Here is a 25,901-nt window from a genome sequence, read left to right on the forward strand (position 1 = left end):
TGGGAACCCTCTAAGAGACCTATAAAACAAAACTCAGAATTGTCCTCCCAAAGAATGAGGAAAGTAAGGTATTTATGCACCAATTCCCACCCCTCTTTGGCTGAAGATTACTCCTGGGCATATTAACCACCTGGCACTTCTGGTCTGCCCTACCTGCTGTCCCAGCGCGCTCCCCCAGCCGCTGTCCTCAGGCAGAATGATGCAGATGCTAGAGGTAGGAAGCCTGGGACAGGGAGGGGAGCAATTCCCCAACTGTAGATGACCTCATAGATGGGCCAAGGAGACACGGCCAGGACAGCAACAGCGTCTGCTACAGTGGTTAATGGTGGAAAGTTTAGGAAGTTTTCAGTGGGCTGTGCTTCCTGCCATGTGGAGGAATCTGGTCTACAGGGAAAGAGAGAGAAGCAGACTTTCAGAGAAAGAGACAGAGTTAGTGGCAGCAGTGGAAGCCCTGATTCCAGCTGATTTTAAGGCCTAGGCCCCAGTTTTGTCTATTCAGCCCTGTCTAGGATTCAGTGCGGAATTCAAATCACGTTTATATCTCAACAAATTTGAGTTGGGTTTCTGTCACGTAGCCAGAAGAAGCCTGACTATTAACCTTATTACAATATTATCACCTACATCCCTATGATGAGATACAAATACTTTCACCCTAAAATCCCATCATATAAATATGACCAAAGTAGAGTAATAATCATGAAAATTTCAGCTCTAATCTCTGTATTTCCCTCCACAGTATGATATCGCTTTACTTATTTTTAAATTGAGGCCATTTTTAAAATTTCCTCAAATATTTTCTTTATCCACTGTGGCATATATCACTGTACAACCAAAACTCATCGGACTTAGTGAAACATTCTCCATCTATCTTGAGGATGATTTTGTGAAAAAAGTATTCAGTGATTTCTATTTCTAGAAAGGATTTTACATTTTTTTAAAGAAATGTGTTTGTTGGGTATAAATTTTACAGCAATTGAAAAAATGCCTGGTGGTAAAAAAGAAAACTAAAAGGAAATGAAATACAGTATAGCTTAGAAAAACAACTCAAATAAGTTAATTTGGAGGGCAGGAAATAAAACATATTTATTCTTGATCCTGAGAATATAGCAGTATTTTGATCATGAAACAAGGTGGATAATTTTAATATTCAGCTAAGTTGAAAAAAATGAAAAACAAAATTAATATATATGCAATACACCCCCGCATACACTTTATAGACAACTCATTCAAAAACATTCCCCAGAACATATTTTTACATTTCTCATGAGATTTTGGAATTTATACTGCAAAAGTATATAGGGAATATATGTAAGTAAGTTAAGACATCATCAAACCAATGATACAGGAATGCAGATCATGGGATGACTCCATCCCCAGTTTTTCCCTACTCCACACTGCCTGTTTAACTATGAAAATTCTGGTGTTCAGGCTCATTTTTGCTTTCTAGAGTAATATTTCAAATCATTATATAGGATATTTTAGTATAAGATATACCTTAAAAGTAATGCTTATCGATCCTTACAGTCTAAACAAGGAGCCACTTCATGCGATTTTCACAGACCAGTCATCCCTTTTCCTTCTTTAATTTTCATCATATCTATCTCATTATGGCTGTGTTTACACAGACAGGAAATTGAGAGCTTGTTTAATTTTGAAAATAAGAAATAATCTTGGGCTTCCCTGGTGGCGCGTGGTTGGGAATCCGCCTGCTAATGCAGGGGGCACAGGTTCGAGCCCTGGTCTGGGAAGACCCCACGTGCCGCGGAGCGGCTGAGCCCACGCGCTACAACTGCTGAGCCTGTGCTCTAGAGCTCACAAGCCACGACTGCTGAGGCCCATGCTCCTGGAGCCCATGCTCTGCAGCAGGAGAGGCCACCGCAGTGAGAAGCCCACGCACCGCAACGAAGAGTAGCTCCCGCTCACCATAACCAGAGAAAGCCCGCGCACAGCAATGAAGACCCAACGCAACCAAAGATAAATAAATAAAATAAATACATTTTAAAAAGAAGAAATAATCTTATTAGATTATTCATATCAAAGCAATTATCTGAGTAATCGGATGGATGACTCAAAATCAGGATGTTATCCTGAATTATCTGGATAGCTCTCAACTTTCTAAGTTATTCTGTTGGAATAGAAATAACCTGAATATTATTTGTACTGTATTGTTCTTGGAATATGATGAATAATAAAAAGCAATGTCTACTTCTTACTTTATAAATAGCCAATGCAAACGTAGTATTTATTTCTATTTTCCATTTCTTAGTGCAAGATACCTAGATGTCTCTTTTGCAAAACAGTATAGTGGGGTATTAAACATGGGAGTTCTAGAATAACCACTACTTAGCTATCTACTTAGCCTCTACGCGCCTCAGTATTCACATCAGTAAAACTGGGATATTAGTAATACCTGATTGATAAAGTTGTAGTAAGGATTAAATGAGATAAATCTAGTAAAACACTTAGAAAGTAATTGAATATAGGTTGGATAAACAACAAGGTCCTACTGTATAGCACAGGGAACTATATTCAATATCCTGTGATAAACCTTAATGGAAAAGAATACGGAAAATATATATATATACATATAACTGAGTCACTTTGCTATACAGCAGAAATTAACACATTGTATATCAACTATACTTCAATAAATTTTTTTTAAAAGAAAGTAATTGAAAGCACGTGTCTCACAGAGAAATTGGTATATACACCCATGTTCATAGCAACATTGTTCACAATAACCAAAAAGTAGAAGCAATCCAAATGTCCATCAACGGTGGAATGGGTAAACAAAATATGATATATATATGCAGTGGTATATTATTCAGTCTTAAAAAGGAAGGAGAGGGACTTGCCTGGCAATCCAGTGGTTAAGACTTCACGCTTCCACCACTGCAGGGAGCACAGGTTCGATCCCTGGTCAGGGAACTAAGATCATGCACGCCCACGGCGTGGCAAAAAAAAAAAAAAGGAAGGAGATTCTGATACATGCTACAACACAGATGAACCTTGAGGACATTCTGCTAAATGAAATAACCCAGTTCCAAAAAAACAAATACTGTCTGATTCCACTTACATGAGGTGTCAAGAGTAGTCAGACTCAGAGAAACAAAGCAGAATGGTGGTTGCCAGGGGCTGGGGGGAGGGGGAAGTGGGTAGCTGTTTTTTAATGGGTATAGAGTTTCAGTTTTGCAAGACGAAAAAGTTCTGGGGATTGGCTGCACAACAACGTACATGTACTTAGCACTATTGAACTGTACACTTTAAAATGTTTAAGATGGTAAATTTTGTTATGTGTATTTTACCACAATTCTTTAATGGAAAGAAATGGAAAAGAAAAATTTTTTAATAAAAAATTTTATTTTACCTTTAAAAAAAACACTTGGAAAGTGCATGGTATAGAGAGTTTCAATAGAAAAGGGCTATTATCTTTGTTTTTCTCTTTCTTTTTAAAATTTTCTGATTGAGAACCAGGCTCATTTGTATGTTCTGTGATCCCAAATGGTTATTTAATCAATATAGGAACAATTCTCTGGGGTCAAATGGAAACAAGCAATTGACTTTCTTCTAGGGTTGTTCAGGGGGCCCTGGGTGGGGATAAGCCCTGTGAGGAAGGAAGTGCCTGGAATGAGATATCCAAGCAAGTATCAGGAGCACAAGTGGTGAGCTCTCTGTGGGGTGGCACTAAAAAGCTGGCAGCCAACCAGTTAGCTGTTTATGTAAATGAAGGAGAGCTACTACAGAACCTGGTCCTTGCTCCAGCAGAGGGTCACTGTAAACTCTCTACAGGCCATAAATGGAGACTAAGAGGTGGTCCATTCAAGCCCAAGGAGAATAAATATTATCCATCAGACCTATGGCATTCGAACCTCCCATCAACTACTCTGACGGCAGGGGAACTGAGGGATGCTGATATAATATGACACAAAGTCGAAAGAGCACCGTAAAGTAATCTAATCAGTGAGTAAGGGGCTATAAATTCCAAATACCTTGGAGTAAGCTTAACAAGAAATATGCAGTGCTGACATAAAGAAAAATACAAAATTTTACTGGGGAATATAAAAGTAGTGGTAAATGAACGGAGTAAAATAACTTGTTCAGACAAGATGAATTAATGTTGTTAAATTTCAAATCTCCTAAATTTCATTTATAAATTTAATGTAATTAGATTTAAATTTCCAATTCCAGAATTAGGCAGCAAAAGAGTCAAGAATGGATTTACAACTCTCAGGCAAAAATAACTAGACAATGTACTTCCGGCCTGATACTAGACCGATAGGTTAATGAAACAGATTCTAAATTCTGTGATACATCTGAGAATTTAGTATTAGTGAAGCACTTTTGTAATCAATACAGAAAGAGTAGATTTTTAATGAATGGCGGCTTAAAAACTTTGTTAACTGTGGAAAAATACAGTTAGATTCTTTACCTAACACCATATACTAACATATATTTGTATATTTCCATATAGTTTGAATCATATATTGTGAAAATGAAATCAATGTCTTACTTATTTAATTAAAAAAGCAAAAAAGATTTTAAAAAAAGAATTCAAGTGACCAATATAACTTTGAAAAAGTGTTCAAACTCATTACAATTTAGAACATGAAAATTAAAATAATGAGATATGAGTGTAGCCCATAAAATTGGAATTTAGAAAATGATTGCACAAGTGCCAATGAGAGTTCAAGAAAAGGGGCACATCCATTAACTACAGGTGAGAATGTAAATTGGTATAATCTTTCAAGGAGCAATTTGGCAATATTCTTCCAAAGTGTTAAAAAAAAATAATGTTCAGACCTTTTTCACCCAGCTTCCACCTCCAGAAACATGGTAAGAAATAATGTGGACTTCAATATCTAGAAATATCATGAACTATGTAACCTGAAAATATGAAATAAGTTTCTGCTACAACGCACCCAGAAATGTTGGATTAAAAGTAAACTTATTTTTAAATACTGGGGGGAAGACAAAATGAATTTGTTTATGAGTGAAAACCTTGGCAGCCCCAGAGGGGCTTATTAGTATCAACAATCGAGAGATTTTTTTTCAAATGAAGGAAATATATTCAAATAATCTAAAATTCAAGTCATAAAAGAGAGGTAGGGAAAAGACTTATTCCCGAACCTTTCTTCAAACCACTCCCCAGAGGCAAATATGTACTTGTACAGTCTTATGTATATTGTGCAAATATGCATTTGTAGACTTATTTTAAATCCATATGGCAGCACACCATACACTGTTCTGCACCTGGTTCTTTTCACTTCAGATAAGATTTTCTCATTCCAACATATAAAAAGCTTTCTCATGGCTTCCCTGGTGGCGCAGTGGTTGAGAGCCACCTGCCGATGCAGGGGACACGGGTTCGTGCCCCGGTCCAGGAAGATCCCATATGCCGCGGAGCGGCTGGGCCCGTGAGCCATGGCCACTGAGCCTGCGCGTCTGGAGCCTGAGCTCCGCAACGGGAGAGGCCGCAACAGTGAGAGACCCGCGTACCACAAAAAAAAAAAAAAAAAAAGCTTTCTCATTCTTTTTTTACCAATACACAGTACTACATTCAACAGTTAAACTATAATTATTTAACCAATCTCCTATGCACAGGCAATTACATTATTGCCAGTCTTTTTTTTTACATTGATAACAAAATGTTACTTTATTTATACATATTGTTTTTTAAATACAAATATCATGTTTAATTCATTTTTTTTACATCTTTATTGGAGTATAATTGCTCCACAATGGTGTGTTAGTTTCTGCTTTATAACAAAGTGAATCAGTTATACATATACATATGTTCCCATATCTCCTCCCTCTTGCATCTCCCTCCCTCCCACCCTCCCTATCCCACCCCTCCAGGCGGTCACAAAGCACCGAGCTGATCTCCCTGTGCTATGTGGCTACTTCCTACTAGCTATCTATTTTATGTTTGGTAGTGTATATATGTCCATGCCACTCTCACTTTGTCACAGCTTACCCTTCCCCCTCCCTATATCCTCAAGTCCATTCTCTAGTAGGTCTGTGTCTTTATTCCCATCTTACCCCTAGGTTCTTCATGACCTTTTTTTTTTTCTTAGATTCCATATATATGTGTTAGCATACAGTATTTGTTTTTCTCTTTCTGACTTACTTCACTCTGTGTGACAGACTCTAGGTCCATCCACCTCACTACAAATAACTCAATTTCATTTCTTTTTATGGCTGAGTAATATTCCATTGTATATATGTGCCACATCTTCTTTATCCATTCATCTGTCGATGGGCATTTAGGTTGCTTCCATGTCCTGACTATTGTAAATAGAGCTGCAATGAACATTTTGGTACATGACTCTTTGAATTATGGTTTTCTCAGGGTATATGCCCAGTAGTGGGATTGCTGGGTCGTATGGTAGTTCTATTTGTAGTTTTTTAAGGAACTTCCATACTGTTCTCCATAGTGGCTGTATCATTTTACATTCTCACCAACAGTGCATGAGGGTTCCCTTTTCTCCACACCCTCTCCAGCATTTATTGTTTCTAGATATTTTGATGATGGCCATTCTGACCGGTGTGAGATGATATCTCATTGTAGTGTTGATTTGCATTTCTCTAATGATTAATGATGTTGAGCATTCTTTCAATGACTAATATTTGTTGGCAATCTGTATATCTTCTTTGGAGAAATGTCTATTTAGGTCTTCTGCCCATTTTTGGATTGGGTTGTTTGTTTGTTTGACATTGAGCTTCATGAGCTGCTTGTAAATTTTGGAGATTAATCCTTTGTCAGTTGCTTCATTTGCAAATATTTTCTCCCATTCTGAGGGTTGTCTTTTGGCCTTGTTTATGGTTTCCTTTGCTGTGCAAAAGCTTTTAAGTTTCATTAGGTCCCATTTGTTTATTTTTGGTTTTATTTCCATTTCTCTAGGTGGTGGGTCAAAAAGGATCTTGCTGTGATATATGTCATAGAATGTTCTGCCGATGTTTTCCTCTAAGAGTTTGATAGTGTCTGGCTTTACATTTAGGTCTTTAATCCATTTTGAGTTTATTTTTGTGTATGGTGTTAGGGAGTGTTCTAATTTCATACTTTTACATGTAGCTGTCCAGTTTTCCCAGCACCACTTATTGAAGAGGCTGTCTTTTCTCCACTGTATATTCTTGCCTCCTTTATCAAAGATAATGTGACTATATGTGCGTGGGTTTATCTCTGGGCTTTCTATCCTGTTCCATTGATCTATATTTCTGTTTTTGTGCCAGTACCATACTGTCTTGATTACTGTAGCTTTGTAGTATAGTCTGAAGTCACGGAGCCTGATTCCTCCAGCTCCATTTTTCATTCTCAACATTGCTTTGGCTATTTGGGGTCTTTTGTGTTTCCATACAAATTGTGAAATTTTTTGTTCTAGTTCTGTGAAAAATGCCAGTGGTAGTTTGATAGGGATTGCATTGAATCCATAGATTGCTTTGGGTAGTAGAGTCATTTTCACAATGTTGATTCTTCCAATCCAAGAACATGTATATCTCTCCATCTATTTTATTGCCAGTCTTTAACATCAACAAATAAAGCTTTTTTTTTTTTTGGCTGGGCCACGCAGCTTGTGGGATCTTAGTTCCCTGACCAGGGAACTAAGGCCCTCTGCAGTGAAAGCACGGAGTCCTAAATACTGGACCGCCAGGAAACTCCTGACAACAAATAAGGCTTTAATGAATAACATTGAACATAGGTCATTTTGCACTTACACAAGTTTATCTGTAGGAAAAATTCCGAGAAGTGGAATTACCACCTGGAAGGATACAGCAGTTAAATACATATTATCAATGTATCCTTCTTTGATGTTGCAGCAGTCCATACACTTACCATCTATGTGGGAGACTACATGGTTCCCCAAACTCATGTCAACATAGTGTTTTATGAAATTTGTTGCTATCTGCCCCATTAAGAATGGAAAAGCAGTGTCAGTGATGCTTTAATTTGAATTTTTCTTTTTATGAGTGAGGTTGAGTACCGTCTAGGTTTAAGAGCCAATTATATTTTGTTTTTCATGATCTGATCATATCATTTACTCACTTTTCTATTGTGTTTTTTGTTTTTTTTAATTGATTTGGTGGAGACTTTATATCAAGGAAATTAGCCCTTTGCTTATGATTTGAAGTATTTTTTCAATTTTCATTTGTTTTCTGACGCTTTTAACAACTTTCTTGAGATATGATTGACTTACAATAAACTGCTTATATTTATAAAGTGTACACCTTGAAAAGTTTCAAACAGCTCTACTGAGGTACAGTTGACATGCAATAAACTACATATTTAAAGTATACAGTTTGATAAATTTGTACTTATTTATACACTCTTGAAATTATCACCACAATCAAGATAATTATTTGTAATCCCTCTCTCTTGTTCCTCTCAGCCTCCCACTCCATCCCTCAGACAACAACAGATCTGCTCTCTGCCCCTGTTGATTTGCATTTTCCATAGTTTTACGTAAATGGAAACATCCAGTACATACGCTTCTTTGTCTGGCTTCTTTCACTCTGCATAATTATTATGAGATTCATGCATGTTAATTTTTTATTGCTGAGTAGTATTCCACAATCATCCCAAATGATTTCCAAATGGTTTCAGAAAGAGATATATATAGAGAGAAAGAATATGAAAAAGTAAATGAAGAAAAACGTAAACAATTGATGAAATTGGGTAAAGAATACATGGGAACTCATTGAACTATTTCTTTAAAAAGAAAAAGGCTTTACTCAGATCAAATTCACATACTGTATAATTTACCCTTTTAAAGTGTACAATTCAGCTTTTTTTAGTGTATTCACAGGTTCTGGGGATTAGGATACGGGCAGATTTGGGAGGGCCATCATTTTGCATAGCACCATGTCTATTCATTGCCCATTTTAAAATTGTCATTTGTCTTTTTATTATTGAGTTGTTCTTTATATATTCTGAATACAAATCTCTTATCAGATATATGTTTTGCACATATTTTCTACCATTCCATGGGTTGTCTTTTCACTTTCTTGATGGTGTCCTTTGAAGCACAAAAGTTTTAAATTTTAATAAGTACAATTTATCTACTTTTTTTTTGTCATTTGTGTGTTGTTTAACCCAGGGCCATGAAAATTTATTCCTATGTTTTCTTCTACAAGTTTTATCATTTAAGCTGTTACATTTCAGTATTCCATTCTTAGTTACCATTTATTTATGGTGAGAGACAGAGGTCCAATTTTATTCTTTTCCATGTGGATATCTAGTTGCCTTAACAGCATTTGTTGGAAATAATATTCTTTTCCCATTGAATTGTCTTTGTAACCTTGGCAAAAATCAAATGACCATAAATGTAAGGGTTTATTTCCAGACCCTCAATTCTATTCCACTGATGTGTAAGTCTACCCTTATGCCAGTACCATACCATCTTGATTACTGTAGCTTCACAGTAAGTTTTGAAATCAAGAAATGTGAGTCCTCCAGCATCATTCTTCTTTTAAAGTTTGTTTTGGCTATTCAGGCTCCCTTGCATTTCCATATGAATTTCAAGATCAGCCTGTCAGTTTTTGCCAAAAAACAGCTAGGATTCTCATTTGATTTATGATTCTCTTAACTCTGTACGAATTTAAGAACAATTTGGGGAATAATGACATCTTAAAAATATTGTCTTCCAACCCATGAACATGGGATGTGTTTCTATTTATTTTAAATCTTCTGTCTTTCAATAATGTTTAGTAGTTTTCAGTGTACATGACTTGCACTTCTTCTGTTAAAAGTATACCCAGGGCTTCCGTGGTGGCGCAGTGGTTAAGAATCCACCTGCCAATGCAGGGGACACGGGTTCCAGCCCTGGTCCAGGAAGATCCCACATGCCGCGGAGCAGCTAAGCCCGTGTGCCACAACTACTGAGCCTGCTCTCTAGAGCCTGCAAGCCACAACTACTGGAGCCTGCGCACTGCAACGAAGAGCAGCCCCTGCCCGCTGCAACTAGAGAAAGCCCGGGCACAGCAAAGAAGACCCAAGGCAGCCAAAAACAAATAAATTAATTTAAAAAAAAAAGAAATAAACTCCTTTAAAAAAATAAGTATACCCAAGTATTTTATTCTTTTTCATGCTATCATAAATGGATTGTTTCCTTAGTATCATTTTCAGAATATTTATTTCTAGGATATAGAAACATAATTGATTTTTCTATATTGATTTTATATCCTGAAAACTTCCTCAAATTAATTATTTAGTAGTTTAATTATAATTAAACACATATTTATATACTTATATATTTATACACTTAGATTTAATTAAAGATGTTCCTTGTCTCTTCCAACTTCTGGTGATGGCCAGCATTCCTTGGCATTCCTTGATGGGTAGTCAAATCACGCTAGTCTCTGCCTCCATCTTCACGTTGCTTTTTCTTCTGTGTCTATCATCTCCTCTGTGTCTCTCTTATAAGGATACTTGTCATTGGATTTAGGTTCTATATGTTTAATCCAGGATGATCTCCTCATTGCAACATCTTTAATTAAACCTACAAAGACACTTTTTCCAAATAAAATAGCAGTCATAGAGTCTGAGGATTAAAAATAAACGTATCTTTTGTAAGGCCACCATTTAGCCCACTACAGATATCAACTGAGAATGTAGAGTAGGCAGTGTTATATGAGATTTGGACTTCTCATTTTATAGATGTTTTTAAAGCAGTGGAACTGAATGGTGTAACTTAGAAAGTACAGAAAAAATCTAAGGACCAAACCTTGGGGCCCTACATAACTTAGCAGTCAGGAAAAGGATAAGAGTCCAGCAAAGAAAAAGGGAAACACATGCTCTGTGAGGACAGCAAGTTGTCTGTTTTGTTCCTTAATTGTTTGCCATTATCTTAGGTCCTGGTATTTAGAAAACACTCCAAAAGAAAAGAACAAAAACAAAACTCCAAACATTCCGTATGATTGCTTTCGATTAGGTGGCCATTAAAGTAAGGAAAAAACAAAAACATGCCAGTGTGGCATTGCAGAATTCCAGCGAAAAAGGTATTTTCAAGAAGAGATGCTTCCTCTTCCAGCTGTGGAGCCGCATGTGGAGGAGCTCTTGTCTATGCCAGCAGCCACGCTGCCCAAGGGTCCGCTGCAGTCTGTGCAGGTCTCGGGAAGCAGGAAGGTGACCACAGCCCTGGCACAGCACAAAGAGCTAACTGTTTCAACAAGGTGAACAGTGGCCCCTGGAGATGACTGAGCTGCTTGCTCTGCAATGTACGCTCCTGGAACCTGTTCTGTTCCTGTGCAGAGCGCGGCTCCCCTGCGTGGACATCCGTGCTTGTGTGAAGGGTGGCCCACATTTCTGCAACCTGCTAGCCCATCTCCAAAGCTCTGGTGGCCAGTTACCAGAAATACATGGGTGGGGCTTCGGGAAGGAAATCAAAAACACCCTCATCTAGCAGGACCAGACCCTCCCTGCTAGCAGCTGCCCCTATCACTGAAAAGCCAAAGAGTTCAGAGGCCCTGGTGCACGCAGCAGCCACCAGAAGCCTTACAGAGAAGCCAGCCACAAGGAACAGGGCTCACCTTTATATTAAACAATGGTTGTGGGATTTTAAGTTTTAAAAGAAAGGGGTGGGGGCCCCTTCCAGGTTAAGATGATGTGAACACAGACATCTATTTTTTTTTCCCTCCCCAAACCCCGTGTGAAAGTATAATAAATGAGTTTTGTTCTAAACCTACAAGTGTGGGGAAAGCGGCAGAGGAAATGACAGCGACAACATTTTGAAAGGTGGAAAGCGGATGGATGTGTGATAACTGATTTAGCACCCCCAAGAAACTCAGATCCCAAGCTGGCAGCAAGGGAAGTTCAAAATCAACAAAATTTGCACCACAGCCTCAAAACGATCAGAAATTGGCAATGCTAGAAAAATGTGAAGCACAGTGTGAAGAAGAGTTCCTAAATAAGGGGGTGTAGGCAAAAGCCGTTTGAGAAACAGTAAAAATCCCAGGTCCCTTTGCTCCAATCTAGGAAAAACAGAGGAGGGATTCCAGGAGACCATATGGCCAGTGAATTGCTGAATGCAGACACCTCTAGCCTTCTTCCCCAGTACAACTCCCAACATGCTGGCAGCCAGACATTTACCCTCCAGAAAAGAAACTGAGGCTCCTTTCCACAGACGCTGATCTGCCTAAAAGCAAGACCTCAAGGCACTGACCTCAGAGTTTCCCCTATAAATGGCCCACCCAGATTCCGATTCAGTGAAGCTCAGAGTTGAAAAGTCCTTCCCACAGGCTCAGGGTGTGAATCAGTTTTTTAGTCTCACTCTTTCTTGATCATGAGCAGAGAGCCAAGGGATTACAAGTCCAAAGAAGAAAGGCTCTGCCACAGAAACTGGAAACCAAAATAAGTAAAGAGAAAAAAAAGGCAACTGTGGAGGAGGGATAAACTAGATCCAACATGACTAGCTATGAATGGATAATTGTGGAAGCGGAATAATAGTAGGTAGGGATTCACTGTATCATTGTATCACTGTAGATATTAAAATTTTATGTAATATGGAGTTTTAGAAGGGATGGTAGGAAAGGTTTGGATTTCTCAGCAATACTGGAAACAAAAAGACAATGGAGCAATGCCTTCAAAATTTCTAATAATTGAAAAAATTTCCAAACAAATTCTATAACCAGACAACCTATAAATCAAGTGCAAAGGAAGCACCCGAGTGGATGGACTGGCCCTAATGAATCAATGACGGTCCACTCACTCTACTAGGAAGTAAGACAAAGTATTTGGATGCACATACAGGTTGGTTGGTATATTTGGTAATGGAAATAAGAGCCAGTTCTCTTCTGATTGCTTTACTTTGAGGAGCACATAGTCTAGTGGGACATATGGATACATAAAGAGATAGTGTTTATATGTAGTAAAATAAAATGGCTGAGTTCTGTTATAGAGCCGTGCATAGTCTTATGGGACCCCAGCCTTTTGGCTCAGGAAAGGCTTTAAGGGGTAGGTAATGCCTGAGATGAGTCTTAAGGAATGAATAGTGGTTACCCAGAGAAGAAGGAAGGGAAAAGCATTCAAAGCAGAAAGACTGCCATTAACAAAGGGACAAAGGAATAAAATATCTTGGTGTGTATGGAATATAGCACAGAACCAAGCACAGAAAGTGTGCAGTACATACTCACTGGCATCAATTAAATCACTTGGTATTTTCATGGACTTGGCATATCTAGGGTTACTAGAGGCTAGAAATGAAGCCAGAAAGCATACTGCAACTGTCTGTTATTCAAGTGTTAAGTTAATCATTTTGAGACAGCAGAATCAAGAAACAATGTGCTGAAAACTGTATTCTGGAAGAGGTATTAAGGAGCTGGAAAATAGGAAACAACTGAGATGCTAAGGCTTCATCTACTGATGGACTGCAGCACTTATTTTTAGGAGTTTTCTGATTGATTCACAGTTCAAAGATTATTTTTGAACTGATTGAATTTAGCCTTGGCTGATACTGCATTTGTTTAATTCAGCAATCTTTATCTTTACCTATTCTTTTGCTAGTTCATTCTACAAAAATGTTTAAGTACCCACTTGTATAGACACTTTATATAAAACAGTTCTTGGGGCTTTTGTAGTCTGGATGGAAAGGCATATGCTAGAGAAATTATGCATGATTAAATATACAGATGGTATTTTTATATGGCACAAGGTTCCTGCCATATGACACAACAAGAATGTTCAAATATTTCAATACCAATAAGGTCGGCCTCAATCTTAAAAATATTACTGCAATGTTGGTGGGAATGTAAATTGATATAGCCACTATGGAGAACAGTATGGAGGGTCCTTAAAAAACTAAAAATAGAACTACCATATGACCCAGCAATCCCACTACTGGGCCTATACCATGAGAGAACCATAATTCAAAAAGAGTCATGGACCAAAATGTTCACTGCAGCTCTATTTACAATAGCCAGGACATGGAAGCAGCCTAAGTGTCCATCAACAGATAAATGGATAAAGAAGATGTGGTACACATATACAATGGAATATTACTCAGCCATAAAAAGAAATGAAATTGAGTTATTTGTAGTGAGGTGGATGGACCTAGAGACTGTCATACAGAGTGAAGTAAGTCAGAAAGAGAAAAACAAATACGGTATGCTAGCACATATATATGGAATCTTAAAAAAAAATGTTTATGAAGAACCTAGGGGCAGGATGGGAATAAAGACACAGACCTACTAGAGAATGGACTTGAGGACACAGGGAGGGGGAAGGGTAAGCTGGGACGAAGTGAGAGAGTGGCATGGACTTATATATACTACCAAATGTAAAATAGACAGCTAGTGGGAAGCAGCCACATAGCACAGGGAGGTCAGCTCAGTGCTTTGTGACCACCTAGAGGGGTGGGATAGGGAGGGTCGGAGGGAGAGAGACTCAAGAGGGAAGAGATATGGGGATATATGTATATGTATAGCTGATTCACTTTGTTATGAAGCAGAAACTAACACACTATTGTAAAGGAATTATACTCCAATAAAGATGTTAAAAAAAAATACTAAGTACAATGGTAATTTTTAGTGCATATTATAAACAAGGGCCAGGAACAAAACAAAACAAATTTGGTCTTTATATGTGTTCATTATAATGAAAATACTAACCACTACTTACTATTCATGTGAAATTATAAATTTTTATTCAAGATGAGTCCAAGCCTATTGGATAGACTTTGAATACTAGTAAAATGACAGAACATACTACAGGGAAAGAGTAAGAACATATAGACTCATTTTCTTTTAAGTTTGAAAAAAGGAGTCTTTGATTCAAATGGAGCTTCTGTGTGGTGAATTAATGGGTCATCATAACCAAATGATCGTAAGTCACAATTTAACTGAAAACCAGAAGGATAAAAATAGCAAAGACTAAACATATAATATCCTTCTTTCTTCATCTTTGCTTCTGGAAGGTGTGTCTTTCCTGAACTATGAATCATTGCCTCAGACCTTGCAAATTTGTTCCATGAGAGGGAAGTACCAGAGAGCATTAATACTCTCATTGTGGGTGTCCCTGCTCAGGAGCGAAACGGTACACAGTCTGAAGTTTGGATAACTCTCCTTCCCCATAGGTTGCATAAAATGGAAACTAATGTTAAAAGAAAACTAGTCCAAGTAGTTTCAGCCTTACCTTTCTGTAACAGCTGTAGTGACTGTATTAACAGAAGGAAGATCTTATTGCCTCCTAGCCTTCTTTAACCAGCCTGGGTTATTGTCATAAGCAGCCACATCACAGAACTTCCAACAGCCCAATCCTAAAAGGTAAATGAAAGTGTGATTCATTAAATGTACAGTTTACGCTTGATATTTTGGCAACCGTTGCTACTCTATAAGCCTAGAAATAAAATGAATAGGGCTTGAATTTTGAACCAGAATCAAAATTGAGGTTTTCTTTCTTTCAAGACTTAGCTTGCTTGTTACAGAATTTTACCAAATTTCCAGATTAATAATCGTTATATTAACAAAAAGCAATTTCAATATTGTTAAAAGTATAGCATTGTTGGGCTTCCCTGGTGGCGCAGTGGTTGAGAATCTGCCTGCCAATGCAGGGGACAAAGGTTCGAACCCTGGTCTGGGAAGATCCCACATGCCGCAGAGTAACTAGGCCCGTGAGCCACAACTACTGAGCCTGCGTGTCTGGAGCCTGTGCTCCGCAACAAGAGAGGCCGCGACAGTGAAAGGCCCGCGCACCGCGATGAAGAGTGGCCCCCGCTCGCCGCAACTAGAGAAAGCCCTCGCACAGAAACGAAGACCCAACACAGCCAAAAATAAAAATAAATAAATAAAACTTTTTTAAAAAGTATAGCATTGTCTAGAGTCTGTGCATGTACTTTATTTCTGATATTTTTGCATTCCCTATAATTTCTATTTTTAATATAATCCTTTTGGTTATTCTATTAAAAAATAAAAATTAGGATTGACTTTTTAGCTTTTCTCCCAAGACATTTTTCTTTCCGTATATGAAACAAAAATTGCAAATGACAACGTCTTCAAAATTATATAGAAATAAGTTATGTACCATTTATTCTCTTATCTGTCTTCCCAATAATAGTTGCTTAAACAATTATGATAACGAATTTGTGGGTGAAATTATTATTACTTTGTATTTCTTTAAGCTTTCCTGGCTAATTCAGTGTACAACAGCAACACCTACTGGACATTTTTGTACTTCTCAGATAAGAATCATCTCACTACCATTCAAAGTATGAAATTGGCTAAGGAATGCAATTTATACGGGTATTACTGATGATTATAGCTCTTAACACTGCTCTGATCAGCAAACCTGTGAATTTACAGAGTTCATCTAACATAAAGAATGATACTCAGCCTCACAATTATTGAGTATTTAAAGGTGAGAGAAGTCTTTAAAAATGTGTGAAGATACACATATAGTCAGTCTGTGCTTCAAATTTAGTATGTCATATTAATTATTTTCTAAAACTGATTTATAAGGGAAGCAGAGCCAATGCCTGAATTGTTGGTAATAAAAATTCTCAGAGTTAAGCCACTCATTCTCACTCACGTTCCTGTACATCTGTGGAAAGATTCTTAATAGAGCTAATTGATGCCGTTGTGATAAAATCAATGCACAAAAGCAAAATAACGTACACTATCCGAGGAGACGATATGTAAGTGCAGTTAACAAGGGGGAAAAGCTATGCTAATAACAACATTCTCATTTTCTCTTGCCACAGTAAAGTTGGATTTGTCAGAATTCAATTAAAATCAGTGTGGGAGAGAGGATTTTACACATTCATGGAGAAACATATATAGCTGCCATCCAAATGCAATAATACAGTATTTAATATAGTTCTGATACTCTCACCACTTTTCTCCCCAGAATAACTGAACCTCACTAACTCTGCACACAGCTCCCCCGCTAGATTGGATCAGAGACCCAGAAAGACCTAGTTATGTAGAAGAAAAAACTCATCCTTGGCTCCATGTTTTGGGGGTTCATCCAGCTTGTTCTTAGGATCAGGCACGCGGGAAAGATTCGGGACTTAGATTCCGGTGTAGGGTGGGAGGGAGCAAAATGGAGTCATTTGCAAAAGGTAAAAAAGGACAGAGGCACTCCTAGAGAGCTCGGTCATGTAATCACTCATTTAATTAATCAGACATTACTCAGTGAATTTCTATATCCGCAGAGCACTGATCTGGGGACTGGGGACTGTATAGCAGGGGTCGGCAAGCTACTGCCAGCCTGGGGCCCGTTTTTGCACAGCCTGTGAGCTAGGGATGAATTTTGCATTTTCAAAGGTTGTTGAAAAAAGAAAAGAATATGTGTATGGGGAAAAACTCGGGTATTTCCTCCTATGAGTCTCCTTTACTCTCACACTACTCCTGCATTCACAACAATTCTGACATTAGATGTGAGGGTGTTTCCCCCACCAAGAAATCCTGTGACACCAGCGGGGTGTCCTACGATTCAACTCAATTTTGACACTGCCTACCTGGAGATAGCATCCGATCCCACAGGTTAAGCGCTCAGTCCCATAAGACCGGTCCCCTTTTCAGATGCCAATCACAAGTGGTAGGGCCCCAAGTTAACCACAACTTCTGTCCACGTTGGCTACAAATCAGAGGTTCTCACAATCCCTTCCTTGGGTATAATTACTTTGCTAGAATGGATCACAAAACTCAGCGAAACACTTTAGGTTACCAGCTTATTAAAGAATATGTCAAAGAATACAGCGAAAGAGCAGATAAAGAGTTCAGGGCGGGGTCTGGGAGGGTCCCGAGCTCAGGAGCTTCTGTCTCCTTGCAGGTGGGGTGTGTCACCCTCCCAGTATGTTCACCAACGTGAACATTGGTGAACAGGACGTGTTCACCAGCCTAAAAGCAATCTAGGTGAGGTTTCCTCACCTAGGCGTGATCAATTATTAACTCTGTTTCCAGCCCCTCTCCTCTCTCTGGAGAAGCGAGTGGGGGGTTGAAAATTCTAAGCTTCTTATCATGGCTTGGTATTTTTGGTGACCTGCCCCCATCCAGGAACCATCCAGGAGCCCACCTAGAATCACCTCATTAGAACAAAAGACATTTCCATCACCAGGAAGTTACATGGGTTTCAGGAGCCCTATGTCAGCAACTGGGGTCAAAGACCAAATATTAGAACAAAAGATGCCTGTAGTGCTCTTATCACTTGGGAAACTACAAGAGTTTTAGTTTCATTATGCCGGGAACTAGGGGCAGAGACCAATATACATATTTTTACTATTATTTAACAATATGTGACAGAGATATATGTTGCCTGCAAAGCCTAAAATACTGACCTTCTGACCTTTTACAGAAAAAGTTTGCTAATGCCTGATATATAGAGAGATTTAACCCTCATGAAGTTCGAGTCTAGAAAGGAAATTAAAACAACAATAATAACAAACACAATAACATAACAATAACATGATTTTTTGATCTTTTACTATCTTTTGAGCATCGATTTAGGTGTACTACGTCATTATCTCATTTAATCTTCATCAACAAACCTATAAGATAGTTATGATTATTGTTAACTTACCAGTGAAGAACCCAAGACTAAAAAAGGTTAATATCAAAGACCACATAAATGACCAGACCTGGCATTAAAATCTAGGCTGTCTGACCCAGAGCCCAGAGCCACTCAGTTCAGGTACACAAATAGAATGACAAAAGGTAGAAAGTGATAGGTATCTCAAGAAGCAGAACACAACACGCTGTGGGAACACAGATGTGGCAGCTAACACTCCCGGAGGGGATGTTCAGGGAAGATTTCAGGGACAAGGCAGCTTTTAAAGGTCCTGAAAGATGGGAAGGATTGTAACGCTGTGGTGAAGGACAGGGAGCCACGGGACAGCCTAGAGGCATTGGTGTGTGGAGGGAACAGGGAGTCCCATTTAACGAGAAGGGAGTACTGGGAGACCAGTGGAAAACCTGGATCAGTGGGAGGTCCCAGACGGCGCTGAATGCAGAACTAAGGGAAAAACAGAATAGAAATAAATGTGACTAAACATTTATGACTAAACTATTAGCACAATCAGCCCGATGCGCTGGGGAGATTAATCTGAGAAGGATATATTGGATGGAGTAGTGGGAGGAGAACAGAGGCAGAAACATACGCTAGGAGACTACTAACAATAATCCAGATCTGAGATGACAACGATCCAAATTAGAGGGGAGACGAACAGAGTGGCAGAGAGAGATGTAAAGAGTATTGTTAAGTCTCCACTTACACTCCTTCCAAAGTCACAAAGCCACGCAAGAGGGAAGGCAAATGGCTTGGCAATCACAAGCCCCTCTTGCTTCCACAGGCCCCTCGGGCTACATATTGCCTTTTCATGACATCCTCAGTCTAGTTTTTTCCCAGCCTCGTGCCAACACACACACACACACACACACACACACACACCAGTTTGACTGTTTTGCTGACTAAAGGTCCCAGTTTTAGACATAAAGAACAGACTTGTGGTTGTCAAGGAGGAGGGGGTGCGAGAGGGATGGATTGGGAGTTTGGGATGAGCAGATGCAAACTATTATATATAGGATGGATAGACAACAAGGTCCTACTGTATAGCACAGGGAACTATATTCAATATCCTGTGATAAATCATAATGGAAAGAAACTAACACATTGTAAATCAAATATACTTCGAAAAAATAAATTCTTAAAAAATAAAAATAAAGGTCCCAGTTTTGGTCCTTTTGATAAAGTCATTACTTGATATTTGTTTTAATGGAATTTCACCTGAATAAAAATGTCAATGTTGTGGGGCTGAGTGGGGAGGTGGAGGGAACAATGCCCACGCAGTGTGATTTCCCAGGCCCACAATCCACAGGAACTGTCCTCCAAATGGGTGGTGACAGCTGTACACAGATCTACAGCTCACACTTACTGACATGCAGGCCTTGGTTTGTTGGATCTGTCAGTTCAGTCACTTAAAAACTTAAGTGGGGGACTTCCCTGGCAGTCCAGTGGTAAAGACTCTGCACTTCCACTGCAGGGGGCATGGGTTCGATCCCTGGCCGAGGAACTAAGATCCCACATCCCCCAAAAAAATTCGGTGGTTATTCAGGAAGGGAAATAAGAGAGATGAAAATTTGGTCTGTGCTCTTAAGAAGCTAAGAGTTTAATAGGTAAATGAACTATTGATTGAATAGTCCAATGAATACAGAATGTTTTAATATAAATGCATGTTAATATCATCAAATTAAATTCATCTGAAACACTCGAGGAATAAATTTTGTTTGAATAACTGAATAATATGAACAGGTGAGGTTTACCCACCCTCTCACTCTCCCTTTCCATAGCCAAACTCTCTTTACTTAACCATCTTGAATAGAAAGCTTCTTTGAAAATACACTAATCGCTACCACTGCTTCTGAAACATATCTGGACCTCAGTGGAATGAGTCTGTCTCCAAGGGCAGGATATGGTTTGGTAAATCTCAAGAGTGAAGCCAAGCAGGGAAGGACATTCTTACCCTGCGATGGTCTGTGAACGCTTCAAGACAAAGGAGAAAGAAGAAAATGTGGCTGGGAGGGAAAACAAACTCAAACCCCAAGAGAGGCTGTATTAAGCATTGAGCTGAAAGAGTAGGGTGAGGACACAAACCCCAGGGAGGCATCAACATTGAAAGCCAAGAGGCGAGAGAAAGCCCTGTGGAGGAGGTGGAGCTTGTGGGTCAGACACGTGGACAGGAGGTCCTTGTACAGAAGAGCAGCGGCCTCTGCCAGGGGAGAGGAGCTCCTTAAACGTGATGCCAGACTGGACAGCCATAGTCTACTGACCATAAATGTGTTCTGGATTGGTGGCCATTACAGGACAAATCTAAATACATACAGGCTGAAATGATGACAAACAGTAAAAGAGCTAATAGAATCCAATAAGATTCTTCAGGTCTATTCTCTTTGGGGTGAGTTTTGACTTAGATTTTGAAGCTCATATTCCAGGCCTTCTTTGCTATTGTTGACTCATCTGGTCCAACTCCCAACAGCAAGTTATGGCCTCCTTTGTTTTGCCTGATTGTGCCTTTGAATCCCAAGTCCCACTGCCCTCGATGTATGTACGAATCATCGTTGAGCGCACAAGGAAGGATTCCAGTAAAGGAAGCAAGCAGAGTTGTTAGAGGAGCGATTCTGGGGCCTTGTTGTTATTCACTGGACACTGCTTATTTCACTTTGTGGGTTTACAATGCAGCAGCTGTGTTTCAATGTCTCCTGTAAAGCTAGATGCAGAGAAATATCACCAATTAAAACAGACCAAAAAAGATGGCAAATTACTTTACCAGTTACCCCCAAGTTGACAGTCTATAGATTACAACCAACTCTTAAAGTGTTTTTGCTGGTCAGTTTTATTTTTCTGTAGCTCTTAAGTACCTATTTGAAGACCTAAAGCAGGTGATGTTTTTGGCCCAGATCCAGAGTTTAAAACTTATGTCATAGAATGTAAGCCTACCTAAAGTTTTATGAGAATTTCTGTTAAGCTTTTGGGGGTTTGGACTGTATGCTGTCATCCTTCATTTTCAAAGAAGACATTTTTTAATGATGGTGTTTCACATATATACTTCCCCTTGTCGGCAACATCTACGGTGCATTACTTATAAACTACTGTCAAACTCTCAAAACTTTGCTGCCTCATGGCATCCTGAACTTGACTCCTTCTCCTCTTTCTCTCATGATGGATGGAGAAACAGATGATCATAAAGCTTTCAGAGGTCCTTGGTGGGTTTGTGTGGTAGAGGAGAGCTTGTGGGGAGAAAGGACAAATTGGAGAGTAGAGAAATAGGAACCGTTCTTGGCAAAAGAGCTTTGCACGGGAGTCATTGCATCTGTGTGACACCTCGATGCCAGCCTGTAAGAAGAGCAGTCTGGCAATGGGGACACTCAGGGGTGCTCAGTGGGGAAGAATAATGGTTCCTGCAGACTGGCAGCAAGAATTTGTCCTGTCTTTCCAAAATGCTGTGGAGAGACTTCTTTGCCAACGAATGCATCCTTGGGCCGCTGAAAGGGACAAGCAAATTTACACATATGCCTCCAGGTGAAAAGCATAGAAAAAAGGTTTCCTCTCCTCTGTACCTAGGAGACCTGGTTCTAGTTCTGATTTTACTATCAACTAGTTGTGTGGCCCATGGTAAAACCATTTAGCATCTATGAGATCTAGCTATGTTTTGTGAATAAAGGGAAGATCTGAGTAAATAATCTCCCCGGCCCTAAAATTCCCTGGGCCTATAATCTATTATGTATCTGGTAGCCTCAATAGCAGTGAAAGTCTGGTGCAGCAGTTCTTCTAAAGCTTCTATTGTCTAGTCCTGTCTATAATCAGGCCAAGTCCTGTAGTTTGTGGGATTAACACGAGGCACAAAATAACTGTGTGTCATCAGAAACCAAGAGTTTGGAAAAGATATTTCCCCTAACGAAATTAAATATCACTGCTCAAAAATAATAAAAGGCTATAGATAGAAAATATCAACGCCATCACAAATCAACATCTGAGGAACAGCTCTTAGAAAACATCTGGAAAATAGCACTAAGTTAACAAACCACTAGATAAAATGTTTGATTTCCCAGTCACTGATGTTACTAACTGCAAAAGCAGTTAAAAAGTCTTATGAGGAATAATATCTTGGCACTGGATGAACAGCAAGAAGCCCAGCTGTTTGCACTTGCTGTATAACAAGTGCCAGTGTACATACTGTAATCCACACAGTCTGCTGAGGATAGAACAGCCAACCGCACGATGTGATGGAGTTCGGACTGGGCAGGGGTGATCAGGCCATGGGGACTAAGTAACAGGCACTGACCTCTTTTTACGACAACAGCCTACTTCCAGGGCAACTTCCTTGTGAAATGTTGTTTCTTGTTATATATTCATTCATTTGCTTTTACTAGAAATTTATATCATGGCTTGGAAAGAACTTCTATTTTCAGACAAGAGTCCCCTCTAAACCATAACAGATGTTGGAAATGCTACTGAGACTGGTCAAAAAAGAAAAGGAGGGGGGCATGTTAGCAAGGATTGTGTCAGTGACAAACAGAAAAGGAAGGAGCCCTTAGGTGAGTGGACATGTAGAGAGAGAAGCTGAGAAGCACGGGAAAGCAAGATAAAGTGAATCCTTCAGCCGCCTCACCTCAAAGGACCAGAGGATCATATCCATGCTGCTACTGAGATTTTGAAAGAGACTAAGGTAAAATTCCAAGATAAAGGAAAAGGAGGGAGCATTCAGACAGCAGGACAATTTGTTTATTTGCAAAGCTTCTTAGGCACTCCTTGAAATCAGCAATTCTTTGGAATTTAAAAGCTAAAGTCTGGTCAACTTTGCTATCAATCATTCAATGATTAGTGGTTAAGCTCCTCAGTATGCTTGAGGAAAGCTTCAGGGCGTGGGTGGGTAGGGGGAATAATAGTAAACAAAACAGAAGTGATCTATGTGGAAGACACTTTATTCTGGTAATCTCATTATTCTGGTAACCGATCAATCACCACCTACAATAAGTGTTATGAGAACAAAAAAAGATATGTAGGGAAGGGGTTTCTTCTCTTTCCTCTATTTATGCTAGAAAGATAGATAACAATCAAATAACCACAAAAATAAATACAAAACTGCAACTGTATGAGTGCAGCCAAGGAGAGGTATCGGGTCCTATGAGAGAATGATTAGAAGATTTGAACTTGACAGAGGTGAGAGATAGCTTCCTTGAGGAAGCGATACTTGAATTTCAATGTGAAGGATGGATGGAGTTTAATTAGGTGAGGCTGGGATGGAGGTGAGAAGAGTCCTCCAGGAAAAGGTCAGAAGAAATGGAGTGATCAAAGAGCTGCAAGGCCCGTGTTCAGGAATGGAGAGCACTCAAGGAGCATGCTGCAAACTGAAGCTGGAGAAAACACAAGAGCAAAATTTGCAGGAGTCTATAGGTCATATTTGTCTTTATTCTCAAAGCGTTAAAGGGTTTTTGTGGGGACAGGGATAACGTCAAATTTGGTGTTAAGAAGATCACTCTGGCTGCAGTGTGTACAATGCATTATAGGAACAAGAATGGATGCAGACAGCCTAGTCAGTAGATTATTTCAGTAGTGCCCAGTCCAGATGATAAAAGAAGGTAGCTGGCCCTAGGGCACTGCTGATGTTGGAGACGCAGGAGTTTCAGGGAGACTCATAGCTGGTAGCGGGTAAGCACGTCAGGTCTGCGATTGTGCTATGATTGGGTGGGGTGAGGCACCAACAGTCCCAAGAAGCTACACTTCATTCAAACAAGAACTTGCTTTGAATGCAGAATGCAGAAAGAAGGCAGTGGTATTCTAAAAAACACGAACAACCAAAGAACCCTACCCTGTCTTTTCTTATTTACATAATTTCCTGGTAATAGCCAACCACTTCCACTGAAAAGGATGACACAGAAGGAGAGGGAAATATAGGGGAACCCATAGTTCCTTTTCCTTTTGGTCCCTCCTTATTCATCATGAAGCTAAAGTATTGTAGAGCACATTGGTAGGATGTGCATGTATAAATAAGTGAAAAAAAGTGTGAGAAATAAGAGAGTTAGTTTTGTGCAGTGTTTCTGCTCTTCTGTCAATACCAAAAACAAAATGCAGGGCTTCCCTGGTGGCGCAGTGATGAAGAATCTGCCTGCCAATGCAGGGGACACGGGTTTGAGCCCTGGTCCAGGAAGATCCCATATGCCACAGGGCAACTAAGCCCGTGTGCCACAACTACTGAGCCTGTGCTCTAGAGCTTGCGAGCCACAACTACTGAGCCCACATGCCACAACTACTGAAGCCCACGCACCTAGAGCCCGTGCTCTGTAATGAGAAGCCACTGCAATGAGAAGGCTGCGCACCGCAACAAAGAGTAGCCCCTGCTCGCCACAACTAGAGAAAGCCTGTGCACAACATTGAAGACCCAACACAGCCAAAAAAATTAAATAAATAAAATAAATAAGTTAAAAAAAAATCCATGTGCATGTACCAGCTAAGAAGCATGAATTGTATAATTTTGGTGATTCCAGAAGTTTAATGCTCTTATAATTTCATTTAAACTGGTATTCCACGATATAAAGAGGAAAGGTAAAATTCATGCTCATAACTAAATGTTCAAATTTTTCTTTATTTAAAATGGCATTAAATAAAAAATAGAAGACACCAGAACAAGTTGAAAGAGACCATGGAAGAAAAGGGAAAACATATTTTCATACCTTCAACAGCCCTTTTCCCCTACTCTTTTGAACAAGGCATCTTGCATTTTCATTTTGCACTAGGTCCCAAAAATTATGTAACAGGCCCTGCATAATACTTTCATTACTAGCTTGTAATTGGCTACTTACATGCTTAATTCCTACTAGATTGGCCCACTGCTGAACACATAGCAGGCCAGAAGGAAATGTCAAGAAAAACAAATCTGGACATAGGTAAGAAGAGACCTTATTTAAAAGGATTATTGTGACTGGAGGAAAGGGACTATTGCTGTAGAGAATGCTCTGACCATAGGATCTGCAATGGTCTTTATAAGAAGAGGAGATCTGGACACAGACGTGCACTCACAGAGAAAAGACCTTGTGAGGACACAGAGAGAAGGCAGTCGTCCATAAGCCGAAGAGAGAGGCCTCAGAAGACACCGAACTTGCCAACCTCTTGATCTTGGACTTCTTGTCTCTAGAACTGTGGGAAAATAAATTTCTATTGTTTGAGACACAAAGGCTGTGCTATTTTTTTATTGCACCTCTAACTAACAAATACAATCTTCTTATTTTTGAGATACTTTATATATTCTGTTTATATCCCTTCTCAGATATACATATTACAAATATTCACTATTTGACTGAATCGCCATTTCACTTTTTTAGTGATGTCTATCAAAGAATAGAAGTCTTTAACTTTCAGGAAGTCAAATCATTTAGTTCTTTTATGTTGTGGTTTGTGCTATTTGCAATAATTCCCAACTACT

At 39.3% G+C, this 25,901-nt stretch overlaps 1 long non-coding RNA gene across 4 annotated transcripts in view; it reads right to left on the reverse strand.

The window, feature by feature from the left end:
- The window catches only part of LOC117201207 (uncharacterized), a 94,015-nt gene that overhangs the window by 45,410 nt on the left and 22,704 nt on the right, over window positions 1–25,901 (reverse strand). For 3 of the 4 annotated variants that reach the window (XR_004483184.2, XR_004483181.2, XR_004483183.2), the window contains exon 2: window positions 15,122–15,245. This is a non-coding gene — a long non-coding RNA (uncharacterized LOC117201207). Of the gene's footprint in view, window positions 1–2,850; window positions 2,929–15,121; window positions 15,246–25,901 lie in introns of those variants that run through there. The other variant, XR_004483182.2, reaches the window with a different exon arrangement.

This window comes from Orcinus orca, chromosome 4 (assembly GCF_937001465.1).
Source record: "Orcinus orca chromosome 4, mOrcOrc1.1, whole genome shotgun sequence".
NCBI classification, from domain to species: Eukaryota; Metazoa; Chordata; class Mammalia; order Artiodactyla; family Delphinidae; genus Orcinus; species Orcinus orca.